The sequence below is a fragment of the Sebastes umbrosus genome, chromosome 3 (genome assembly GCF_015220745.1).
Source record: "Sebastes umbrosus isolate fSebUmb1 chromosome 3, fSebUmb1.pri, whole genome shotgun sequence".
In the NCBI taxonomy this organism is placed as follows: Eukaryota; Metazoa; Chordata; class Actinopteri; order Perciformes; family Sebastidae; genus Sebastes; species Sebastes umbrosus.
The window spans coordinates 2165001-2175134 of record NC_051271.1 but is presented as its reverse complement, the minus strand read 5'-3'; the positions used below and the strand labels follow the sequence as shown (position 1 = coordinate 2175134).

At 40.1% G+C, this 10134-nt stretch overlaps 1 protein-coding gene across 7 annotated transcripts in view; it reads left to right on the top strand.

Moving 5' to 3' along the window:
• The first annotated feature begins 5358 nt into the window (after positions 1-5358).
• The window catches only part of nacc1b (nucleus accumbens associated 1, BEN and BTB (POZ) domain containing b), a 24892-nt gene continuing 20116 nt past the window's right edge, over positions 5359-10134 (top strand). Inside the window, exon 1 of one of the 7 annotated variants that reach the window (XM_037764747.1) lies at positions 5359-5701. The gene's annotated coding sequence lies outside the window, so the exon portion shown is untranslated. Of the gene's footprint in view, positions 5702-6952; positions 7155-10134 lie in introns of those variants that run through there. The other 6 variants (XM_037764745.1, XM_037764746.1, XM_037764749.1 and 3 more) reach the window with 6 other exon arrangements.

Here is a 10134-nt window from a genome sequence, read left to right as displayed (position 1 = left end):
CAGGATTTCTGTCCATTTGTGATGTCACAAATCTACAATATTTAAACCATTTTACAGTTTTAAACGTAAACATACTAAATGTGTCCCAGTTTATTTCCGGTTGCAGTGTATGTAAATAACATCAACTGACAGGAAGTAAACATGGACCCGAGCTGTTGCCTAGCAACGCAATTCCGTTGCATTCCGTTGAAATGCATTAAAACGAAGCATTTCAGACAGAAGGTAAATACAGGTATATTCAGGCAGACATTGTGAGGAAAATAAAGTTGTTTTTTTAACATTACAGCATGTAAACATGTTTTAGTTAAAATGTAAAATAGAAGAATGAAACCGAAAATTTGCATAATATGTGACCTTTAAGATCATTATTTCTGGTTTTGTGCTTATATGTTGCATATTCTATTCAATTCAATTCAAACTTTATTGCAGACTCAAGGTCCAGATACAAAAAAATAACAATACATTACATATAATACATTACAATACAATACAAGAAGCACTATAAAAAGTCATGATTAAAAGATATAAAAAAATATAAATATAAATATATCATACATTAATGGCTTACATATAAAGAACTATACCATTGCCTCCACAACTGTGATTGGTACCATGTAGTGCTAAATCTTATGTTAGACAACCAAATATTATTAAATTAATGTTTTTAATCAAATTACCACACAACACACCCGGGACCAGGTAGTATTACAGCTTGAGAAAACTGTGCACACTGCACAGGGAATGGGGCGGTTAATGTGATCATAAATTCATAAACTCATGTATTGTATTTAAGTACAAAATGTGCTTTACTTGAATATTTTCCTTTTATGCAACTTTATACTTAAATATACTTTATACTCAACTATCCTGCATTTATAGTGACTAACTTGCAGATTCATATTTTACAATATTTTACATTATTAATATTATTGTTACCCGATTGTTACAGATTAAACTGCCCAAAATTATGTAAAATAATGTACCTTGATCTGCTACATTAAAATTATGCTAAATAGCAACTCAACAGCCAATCTTGCCTCCATAATGAGTACTTTTACGTTTGGTATTTCAACATTTTGCTGGTTAATAATTATGTACTTCTACTTAACATCTAAGAACTACAATTAAAAACCTAGAATAGATATATAATATAATAATAAACTTTATTTATATAGCACAATGTTTTGTAACAATGTTTAAGAAAGGTGCTATATAAATAAATAAATATTTAATATTTAAGCCAGCAAAATAATGAAAACATAGTTTAGAGGCATCAGAAATTCACGATAAAAAATAAATACCTGACTTACTCTGTAGTCACACTTGATTGCAGAAACAGAATTCAGACAGACCTTCTGCAGATACACCAATTGGTTTGCTGACAAGGGTAACAGGCATCCACCCCCTTTTTATTTATTTAATTTATTTAATTTATTTAATTTATTTAATTAATTTAATTTATTTTATTTATTTTATTTATTTTATCATTTATTATTTTTTGGAATATTATATATTTTATTTAATTATTACTTTTTTTCTGTTGGTAAGACTGTCAGTAAGGCACACTCTTCTGTTAACTGTAAATTTGTATTATATGACAGATTGTTTATTACAAATGTATAATTATTATTCTTATACTTTGTTTGATCTCTCATGTGTGTTTTGCAAGTTCAATTGTTAAAAGCACAATAAAAACAATGTTAAAAAAAATATATAATTACCTGAAAAAATAAAATATATATAATATAAATTAATAAAATAAATACATTTAAAAAGTCTTTTGGGGACTCATGAACATATATTTGTAAAAGCCTGCATGGCTGCAGCCCTGCTGTAATTTTTTCACAATGTGCTATTTTATTACATGTACATGATAAGAATACTTCTACTGCCTCTATGTCTGTGATAAATGCATGACCTGCACTGAAAAGCAATATACATCCAAGTGTTTCACACTTACTGTCACATCATCCACCATCACGCTATTTGATTTAGTAGTTTGCACCCATTTCCCCTATAAAATAAAATAGGACATGCATGATGACTGTGGGTGAGAAACAAAAGCAAGCAATCTGCCTCGTCTCTATCTCTACTGTATGTACCTGTATGTGTGCACAGCAGCCTGAACATCTGGATGGGGGCGCTGTGACAATAAATGCCCAGAGAGCGTGGCGCTATACATCTGACACAGGAGAATTATAGAGTTAATAGTATTTGGCATGACAGGGAGAGAGAGGAGAGAGAGCTGGGAGTGCGGAGCCGTGTAGTGTCTGAATGCAGTCTCATCCTGTTTAGTATTCACTGAGCGCAGCGCCAAGAGGCCCCGGAGGGCTGCTCACCTGCCCGGAGTCTAGACGCACTGAAGACGCATTGAGCATCGAACAGGCGGCTCTACGGTCCGTGCAGAGTCACCACCTCCACCACCTCCACCACCCAAGGGAGAGGACAGCCCGGTGAGTAGAGAGAGAGAGAGAGAGAGAGAGGGAGAGAGAGAGAGAGAGTGGGTGGACTGGTGGATGGTGGGTGGGGCTCAGACAGTCAGGTCGGCTGGGGACGCTGCCTGTCTACCTGCTGCAGCCTGCAGCATGTAATCTATTACTCTCCTCAAATGTAATCTAATTACTTACATTACATTGGATGGACATTGAAAAAAAATCCACTTATAGTTTCTTTTGGGGTGCATTCAAAATAAAATAATATGCACAAATATAAAATTTAAAATAAAAATGACAAAAATAACCCCCAAAAAAGTATATACAGTACATACATTTGACTGATTTTATGCAGCTCTCTCAATGTACATTTCATTGGATAGACATTCAAAAAAATAACACTTATAGCGTCTTTTAGGCTACATTCAAAATAAAATAATATGCACTAATTTAAAATTTAAAATAAAAATGACAAAAATAACCCCAAAAAAAATATTAAAGGGACTATTTGTAACTTTCAGAATTGCTTGTTAACAGCGACACCTGTGGCCGTTAAGTCAACTAAAGTCAGCGTCCTGTTGCTCGCGCTTGTGCTCGCTCTAAAAAGACATGAAAGAGCATCGCTCAAAACAGTGAGGCGACACACGTCAGCTAAAAGCACAATATCACTCTATATTTCAGCTGATGTTAGCTGACCAGACGAAGGTCTCTCCATGAATCAATGCTGATCCTAGTGTTGGCTTTTCCTGCCTCAGCCTCCCGACCGCGGCCGGAGGGAACAGGGGAGACACCGGAGTTTTGGTCGGAGACGATAACGTTTCTCTCTGCGGAGCCCCGTCACTTCACAAGACACGGGAAACCTCTGTTGGTCTGGAGGAGCTGCAGCAGTTATTTCTGCACAAACGTCCACTGAACATTCACTAGATATTCTCAGAGCTAAACTAACTCTTCTGCAGTGTGGAGTGTGCGCGCATGCACGTCTAGAGGTGGAGCGAGAACGCGCGCGGTGTGTGAGTGAAGGCAGGCAGAGGAGCAGAGGAGCAGAGACTCCGGTCCTGGAGACCAAAGCTACGGTCTCCCCCGCGTCCTCCGACCGCAGCCAACTCTGTTTAACAGACAGGCTTCACTGGATAGAACTTTGAGATTTTGGTGCTGCTGTGTAGTTTGTGTTGCAATCTTTTCTGAACAGCGTAGCCACACACGAGCGCGCATGGGACACCGACCTGGTAGATTTATACGCTTAAAAAGTTACGAACAGTCCCTTTAAATCATATTGGCTCCATTTCTACCCACTGCAGCTTTAATGTCTGGAATAGATTAGAATAATGTAGCCTATATTGATGTGAAGCAAACCCAGTTTGCCCACCTAATTACTCATTATCTTAAATTACAGTAAGGTGCAGTGTTAATTCATTGCAGCCCTGGCAAAAGTAGTGAAACGATCAGATCAGATATTCCTTTATTAGTCCCGCAGTGGGGAAATTTGCAGTGTACAGCAGCAAAGGGGATATAGTGCAGAAAACAAGATGCATCAACTAACACAGTAAAAAAAAAAGAGCTAAACAAAGTGTAACAAAATATGAACCATTTAAAGGTACTATATGTAACATTTTACATGTTTTAATCACTTTATATTGTCAATGTGTGAACGGATGGTAACGTAACTTAAAAACTGAGACCTTCCTCGACTTTTTCGGATGCCTCTAACAGCCTGTGTGTGGACTGATTTCTATGTAAAGGACTTGGGACTGTTTTGCTGGGACAATCCAAAGAAGCCATTGGTTGCTTTAGCTAATAAAGTAATTTGCAAACTATAAGCTAGTTAGTATCCTGAAGCAAATGGTCCAAATAAAATATAGAAACATTTCAGAACATTATGTAAGGGGCATTAGACAAGGGGTCCATTATCAGGAATTAATGAACAATGTGTTGGGATGTCAGGATTCTGACTGTAGGTGTCATTAATAACAAGGATTTTCTGAAAGTTACATACAGTACCTTTAAATAGAAGCAAGTATAAAAAAAATAGGAGCAGTATACACAGTATTGACAATAAACAGACTATTAAAGGGACTGTTTGTAACTTTTTAAGCGGATAAATGTAACGGGTCGGGACACATGCGCGCTCGCGTGTGGCCGGAGTATCTCCTCCTCTGCCTGCTTGCCTTCACTCACACACCGCACACGTTCTCGCTATCTCTCTCCACCTCTACACGTGCGTGCGCGTACACTCCACACTGCAGAAGAGTTAGTTTAGCTCTGAGAATATCTAGTGAATGTACAGTGGACGTTTGTGCAGAAATAACTGCTGCAGCTCCTCCAGACCAACAGAGGTTTCCTGTGTCTTGTGAAGTGACGGGGCTCCGCAGAGAGAAACGTTATCGTCTCCGACCGGGTGCCGGTGTCTCCCTGCGGGCGCAGTTGGGAGACGATAACGTTTCTCTTCCTGCTTCAGCCTCGGAGGCTGAGGCAGGAAAAGCCAGCAGTGATTCATGGAGAGACCTTGGTCTGGTCAGCTAACATTACTGCCAAGCAGCTGAAATATAGAGTGATATTGTGCTTTTAGCTGACGTGTGTCGCCTCACTGTTTTGAGCGATGCTCGTTCATGTCTATTTAGAGCGAGCAAAGCCTTTCGTTGACTTAATGGCCACAGGTGTCGCTGTTAACAAGCAATTCTGAAAGTTACAAATAGTCCCTTTAAACCTGCTTTATAATATACAAATATATGAAAATCTTACTTTTTACAATATGGGACCTTTAAATTACAGTAAGGTGTAGTGTTAATTAATTGCAGCAGTAGCAAAAGTAGTAAGACATGCAGGTCTGTCCCCCCCCCCCCCCAAATCTGTCTGTCTACCTGTCTGTCTAGCCGATCGGCAGCTCTGCGCTCTGTCTGCACCCCTGGGAGCAGAAGCCCACCCCGCTCGGCTCGGCTCTCCTCCTCGATGAGCTCTGCGCTCTCCTCCTCGCACTGCAATGTGTGAGTGCGTGCGTGTACAGCATGTATGTGTATTAAACGAGCTGTGTGTGTGTGCGTGCTCTCCCCGGCTGCTGGTTCACAGCTTTTACAGTCACAATGAATGGCTGCTGGCTGTGAGCGAGGCGAGGCGGAGAGACACGTTAAACAGAGCCGCTGCTGATACTCTGCTGCTGGATGAACCTCCATTCAATCACTCTCACAGCGGAACTAACAGCAGCCGAGGGGGTGAGTTTGTTGTGAAGGCACGGCGGCGGGTCAACGAGGACAACGGCTCGGGCTCGAGACGCGGTCAGTTGGTCGCGTGTGTTTTTAAATTCAGTATAAATAGTATAGAGGTTTGGTGTGCGGCTGTGTGTGTGGAAGAGCGGGTTGAGATAGTGTTATTTGATTGTTTTATTTGTGATGGAGATGGGGTGTTAAAGTTGTGCTAGCTGTGGGGGATGGGCTCCAGGGGACAAACCAAACTTTAACCACTTCACCGGCTTCACTCTGTCCTCGCTGCGGGCTGTCCCCTCTTCTCCCTCGGCGAGACTTCTTCAGTCCCCCCTCCTCTCCTCACCTCTCTTCTTCTCTCCGCTCTTCTTTCTCCCGCATTCCTCAACTTTTTCTACTTTTATCATTTAAAAAATGTCCTGTCGGTAAACGGGTTAACATTTTTTTAACAGCCACCTCTCCCCTCCTCTACTTCCCCCTCCTCTCCTCCTCTGCTCTCCTCTCTCGCCATGCCGGATCCATCCGTCCGTCTCGCCCAGCGCATTTTGTGTCCCGGGATGACCTGTTGATGTCGGGTAAAGATGGAGTATCACCTCCCTCCGCTGCTGCTGCTGTAGAGCCAACGGTTCACCAACGGCTCAACCGTTTAAATTAAACCCCCCAAATAAATGTTAAAATCGGCCAAGTTGAACGTGTGTTAATCGGTTTTATATGGTGGAGGTTTAATAATTTAATAAATAATGTATTCACTGTGATTAAATATCATTTAAGCGACATTTTTTGGAGGTAGGGGACCGTGTGTGTCCCGTCGCCCCAGCGGTTCACCAACGGTCGCCTCAACGACTCAACGGTTTAAAATAAACCCCCAAATAAATGTTAAAATCGGCCAAGTTGAACGTGTGTTAATCTATTTTTATGGTGGAGATTTAATAAATAATGTATTCGCTGTGATTATAAATCATTTAAGCGACATTTTTTTTGGAGGGGGACCGTGTGTGTCCCGTGTATCGGTGCGCTGCGGTTCGGCCCAGCCGGAGGAGGACGAGGAGAACTCGGTCTAAAAAAAATCAAACGGCGCTGGCACGGAGTGGAGAGAGAGAGAGAGAGAGAGAGAAAGAGAGAGAGCGCTAAACTGCTAAATATTTCATCCCCCCTTCGACTATTTGTGTCCCCGGTTCCTCCGTCGGTAAACGTGGTGGTGGTGGAGATAGAGGAGCTCTTTTTGTCCCTCCCTCCCTCCCGCTAACTCCCTCCCTCCCGCTAACTCCCTCCCTCCATCCCGCTGCTCACACACACACACACACACACACACACACACACACACACACACACACCGGCCCGGGCCAGCCGAGGACTCCCAAAATCCTCCACCGGGGCGGCATCGCGGCTGGCACTCTGCGGGGCACCGAGAGCTCTCTGCCCGCTCTGACTGCCCTGCTGCCCGGCTGCTTACCGGGCTCTCCCACCCTCTCTCTCTCTCTCCCTCTCTTTCGGCGTCTACACCGGCGAGACATCGGCTCATTTTCATGTGAGATTAATTGATGTTTAATTTATGTGGATAAATAAAATGAAGTTTTGTAGTCGAGCTCCAGGAGGAGGCTGCTAGCCACATCTTTAGTGGTGTCTGTATCGAGTTTGGTGCAAGAATACAGCATTTTTTCAGCCATAAATGTCTTTAAAAGGAGATACAAAACGAGGCTTAATTGTGATTTAAAGGCATTTTAATGTGAGTTACATGTCTAAGTGTTTTACTAATGCTAGCCTGTAGCTTTAGCTTGCTACTTGCTAACAGGCCACCTTTAACCTCCTTAAACCAGGAAACTGATTTAGGTTGTGATTGGTGTTTATATCACATGTTAGTCAAATAGTTAATTATATACCAGCAAGCTGGCTGCAGTGATTACTTTTATTTGACTTATTCTGCATAAAGTTGAGGTTTGGTGCATGAACTTTAACAGGAGCAGAGGACACACACTGTTTAGCATGGAGTCATAGTATAATAGGGCACATGGGGACTTGCAGGGCAAAGGTCAAGTGGTGTGAATTAACTCCCCTTTATGTTTCCTGGAAGTTGTTGTGACCTCTGTGACCTGTGAGGAGAGGAAAAGGTGGCTGGTAGGAGGATGTCCTTGGATGACATCTCAATGCTCCGCAGTCAGTGTGTGTGGAAATCAAATCAGGCATGCGAGTAAGTTAGGGTCAAAAGAAAAAGTAAAAATACGCTTGAGCAATTTGAAGTTTTTATCCCAAATGCTGTATTGTGAACATAGAGTTCTCTGTGCCGCTACTTTTTCTTTTGCCTTTTTTTTTGATTTTTTGAAGAATACCTTTATTGGCCGATTAAAATGCCTCTTAGAATAAACAAACCATATTAAAATTAGGACTGTCAATCAATTCTAAATATTTAATCGCTTGATTGTCCGTAGTTAATCGTGATTAATCGCAAATTATTCGTATACTTCTGTTCAAAATGTGCCTTTTTAAGGGAGATTTGGCAAGTATTTAATATTCTTATTAAAATGTGAGTGGGCAAATATGCTGCTTTATGCTGCTTTATGCATAATTACCAACACAAAACAATGACTATAGGGACGATATGACTATAGGGTTTTTGTCAGTAAGTTATCGTGGCAGCTATAATATATATATATTATATATAGTATATATATATATATATATAATATATTATATATTATATATATTATATAATATATATATATATATTATATATATATATTATGTTTTCTACAAAATCCCTTTAAGATAGGAAGCCTCAAGTGTTACAAGCAGCAATAACAGTAACTTCACCTAAATAAAATAGTCTAAAATTGGTAAATATTTATTGAAATAAGGAACTATCTGATCATAGAGTAAGTACACACATAGTGGTACTTAATAAATGCTATGGACGCATTTCAGTTGATACCCAGTTTTGCTGAGGATGGGGTGATTATAAGATTTTAAATGTACATAGACAGGAAATAATGGCATGATATATTAGTTTCACATTTTTATCTGTTCAAAATGTCAGGTATTTAATACTCTTATCAACATGGGAGTGACAAATATGCTGCTTTATGCAAATGTATGTATATATTTATTATTGTAAATCAATTAACAACACAAAACAATGACAGATATTGTCCAGAAACCCTCACAGGTACTGCATTTAGCATAAAACAATATGCTCCAATCATAACATGGTAAACTGCAGCCCAACAGGCAACAACAGCTGTCAGTGTGTCAGTGTGCTGACTTGACTATGACTTGCCCCAAACTGCATGTGATTGTCATAAAGTGGGCATGTCTGTAAAGGGGAGACTCGTGGGTACCCATAGAACCCATTTACATTCACATATCTTGAGGTCAGAGGTCAAGGGACCCCTTTGAAAATGTCCATGCCGGTTTTTCCTCGCCACAATTTAGCGCAAGTTTTGAGCGTTATTTAACCTCCTTTGTGACAATCTAGTGTGACATGATTGGTACCGATGGATCCGTTAGGTTTTCTAGTTTCATATGATACCAGTATATATCTAAGCCTGTACAACCTAAAAAGTTGCATCAATGCATTCAAGAAATTGGCGTTAAAACAAATTTGCGTTATTATTGCGTTAACTTTGACAGTCCTAGTTGTTTTCTTTTTTCTGAGGGAAGATTTTTTCTTCACACCACTTGCTTTGTCTTAGCAACTGCCTGCTTATTATTCATACGATTGCACATATTTACACCTGGAAACAGCCACAGGCATCTGCTATTGGTCGCTGAGAAGCTCCACTGGGACACTTTTGTCGGTTCAATTGCTCGCTCAAGGCCAACGAGAAGTGCAGATGTGAGGGAGCAGACGGTGTAAATCATACCATTTTTAATGCTTACCAGCCAATCCGGAGGTCAAATTTTAATCCTTAATCCTGCGGCTCTATCAGCACACACAAGCCTGTGTTTTGATAAGACAGAAAGCCACGACGTCACCATTTAAGATCATGATATACTAATTAAAGTGGGAGTAATGCATGCAAATCAAATCCTGGATGAGACCCAAAAAAGCATGCAGATAATATCACCCTGAGCCACTTCAGCTGAATAATAATTACATTAATGTGATGCTTATTGATTTCTTTACATCGACGCAAACTGTCAAGGTACAATGGCCAGGAAGTTGTGTCTAAACATTATTGATTTTAACAAAATAAGTAGTAGAAACTGTAATTCATACACTCAGGGCACTAATAGTGTTTTGATATGATGGCAGTGTTATTCAGATCAAATTGTACAAAGTGCTCCCAATCCAATAAGCAGTCTGCAATCTTAATTGTTTTTTGTCCAGAATATGGCAGCCCAATTAATTAAGCATGATAATATTATAATGGCAGTTTACACAATCAGTACTCACACTAGGGCAATCTTAGTGTGTCTTATTCCAACGGAGATGCTGATAATAAATGTTATTTTAACCTTAACTGTGGGCACTAGTCCAGAACTTTTAAAAATATAAATAAAAAAAGAAATGT